This window comes from Leopardus geoffroyi, chromosome D1 (genome assembly GCF_018350155.1).
Source record: "Leopardus geoffroyi isolate Oge1 chromosome D1, O.geoffroyi_Oge1_pat1.0, whole genome shotgun sequence".
Classification (NCBI taxonomy): Eukaryota; Metazoa; Chordata; class Mammalia; order Carnivora; family Felidae; genus Leopardus; species Leopardus geoffroyi.
In genome coordinates this window covers 95,958,463-95,961,663 of record NC_059329.1, presented here as the reverse complement: position 1 = coordinate 95,961,663, position 3,201 = coordinate 95,958,463, and positions in this window count along the sequence as shown.

Genomic DNA, 3,201 nt, shown 5'->3' with positions numbered 1-3,201 from the left:
TGGAATTTCTGCTAGAATTCCTAGAACTCTAAGTAATGGTTTTCAAAAATCAGAATTATTGCATAACGAAGGGTTAACCATCAAGGAAATACAAAAGCTGTCCTGTTATTATTTCAGTTCTAGTTGGCAGTGTATCTGGCATTTAAGAGTGCTGATTCTGGAGTCAAGCTGCCCAGAAGCAAATCCTGCCTCCCATCCATTTAATAACTACATGACCTTGGGCAAATCATTTAATACTCTAAGCCCAAGTTAACTCGGTTATAAAATGGTGATAATAATAGCATTTACCTTTATGATTTTTGTGATGATTAAATGACATAATCCATGTAAAATATTTATCACAGTGCCTGGTACGTACTAAATATTCAGTAAATTGTAGCTATTATAATTATTAACTCACTGTCAGTCAATTCAACAGCGTTTCTGCATTCTGTAAATTTTTGTGGAATATTTATATTATTTTCTGAAGAGTTCTCACCTCTCTAACTCAGTTATTTGCCTAAAAATTTGGGGACTACGTAATTCAGTAATAATTAATTTCAATTTAAGGGGGAAGTGAGTTTGAGGTATTAGGTATTCTTTTAATGTCCCATTTTTCTTCATTCTTGCCCAATGAAGTGAGAGACAAGTACCCTTGTCTCCATCCTTGTTCCATATCCTCAGTTTACATGTCTGGAAGGAAGAGGCAGGGGCATGAGGAGTATAAGAAATAACTAACATTTAAGTGTTGCAGGTAAATCCCCAAGAAGCGTACTGAGAAGATTTACATGACACAAGTTCACTGGAAAGTGTTCCCTGGCTCCACAGCTGTGGGGACAGGAGGAAACAAGAGCACGCAGAGGGAGAAGTTGGGGTGTGGTTCAGCTGCAACAAAGGTCTGGGGCATCCGACCAATTGACTGTCACTGGGTGGGGGCCACCCCCAGTAAGAGGTGTGACTTTGGGCAAGGCTGCCATCTTTGGTTGAGAACATATTTCAGGGGCTATTCGGCTGTCGCCACTCTGTGCTGAAGGTTTTGGGGGTGATCTGGGTCTACAACACATCAATGTCTACAACATACAGCTTCTATTGTGTGCCAGGCATACTGCTACGGACTGTCATGTACATCACTTCATTCAAACCTTACAACAAACCTATAGAATAACAAATGAAGACTGCTGTGATACGTGTAGTGCCTTCTATATGTCAAGCTTTTAGTTCATGTAATGTTCTTAGCAGCTCATCAGGGCTGGAATTATTTGTTGCATCTGGTGGAAGAGAAAGTTCAGAAGAGAAAATTGGAAGTTCAGAAAAGCCATGTTGGTGCTCAGTACACGAACCCAGCTCTGTTTCCTATCAGAGCCGATGCCCATCCCACTGGGAAGTACCGATCCATTTTCCAGAGTAGGAACTTGATGTGTAGTGAGATTAAGTGACTTTCCTTAAGTTCAGAGCTAGTTGAGGGCAGAGTTGGGGCTTGAACTCAGGTCTGTGGGGTGCTCTTTCCCAGGCAGGATGCTGCTTTGCAGGAATGAGGAAGTTGTACATTGGGAAAAAGGAGCAAGACCACGACATTGTGGGACAAAGAAGGCAGCTGAGATGCAGCTTAACTTCTGAACTCTGTTAACTTCATCCCTGATGCTGCAAGTGCTTTCAGAAGCTTCCTGACAGCCACAGTTTATGGGCTTTGAGCATTTCACTATGGTGGCCCAGAAGGCTTTAGCAAACTCTCTGTTTTGCTTTGCTTTTCCCCCACCCCCTCCACTCCTGTATCAGTCCCTAGGACATGGCCACGACTTTCAGAAGGTGGTGGGGAGAGGCTAGAAGATCTTACCTGGGAATAGGAAGTTAGAAATGAAGTCTGGTGCCTTTGGCTTGACTGTTTGCTGTGCTGGCTTTTAGTTGGAGACCACTAGATGGCGCTCACCCTCTATTCTTGAGGCTCCTGCTGCTAGGGGGGCTGATGGCCTCTTTCCCTTCTTTCCTCTGTCCTGTATTAACAGTATTAATACCTACCAGTTATTGAGAAGTTACTGTGTGCCCAGTAAGTTACTATGCCAAGTTCTTTACATAAATTATCTCATTATCCTTACCACAACCCTTTAAAAAAGGTATTGTTATCCCTAATTTACAAATGAGGATAAGCAATTTCCCCAGTTACAAGCTAGTGCTGGCTGGGCAAACCAGCGATTTAGATCAGGTTGTCTGGCTTAGAGCTTTGACCTCCACATTCTACTGGCTCCCGGATCATTATGTAATAATGACAACTGAGTGCTTACAGTGTGCCAGATAGTGTGCTAAGTGATTTGTAAAGTTTGCTTCCTTTAAAACCCATAATGTTCTCTCTCTTTCTCTCTCTCTCTCACACACACACACACATACACACACACATACACACACAAGTAAATATGTGAGGTGATGGATGTGTTAATTACCTTTATAGGGACAATCCTTTCACAATACATATGTACACAAATGATCACATTGTACACTTTCAATGTCTTGTCAATTCTAACTCAGTTTAAAAGAACTCATAAGACCCGGTAACACAAGCAGTACTATTCTCCTTCATTTGAAAAATGAGATGGTGAAAGACAAATATCATATGATCTGACTTATATGTGAAATCTAAAAAATAAAGTTCATACTTACAGATAACAGATTGGTGACTGTCAGAGGCAGGGGTTAGAGGGTGAGGCAAAATAGGTGAAGCGTTGTTTTCAAAAGGTACAAACTTCCAGTTATAAAATAAATAAGTCCTGGGGACATATAACATGTACAACGTGGTGACTGTAGTTAATAATACTGTATTGCATATTTGAAAGTTGCTAAGAGAGTGGATCTTAAATGTTCTCATCACGAGAAAAAAATGTAACCATGTATGGTGACAGATGTTAAGTAGAATTATTGTGGTGATCATTTCTCAATGTATACAGATATATATTTTTTTATTGAAGTAGAGTTGACACCCAATGTTACATTAGTTTCAGGTGTACAACATTGTGATTTGACAAGTCCACACATCATGCTCTGTAGCTACCATCTGTCACTATACAATGCTATTGCAATACCATTGACTATTAAGTATTGATTTATTATGTTGTACAGCTGAAACAAATGTAATGTTGTATATCAATTATACCTCGCTAAAAACAATAAAATAAAACCGAGAAGACTAAGGGATAGGGATAGAAAGGCTAAAGAGTTGCCAAGTTACAGTTA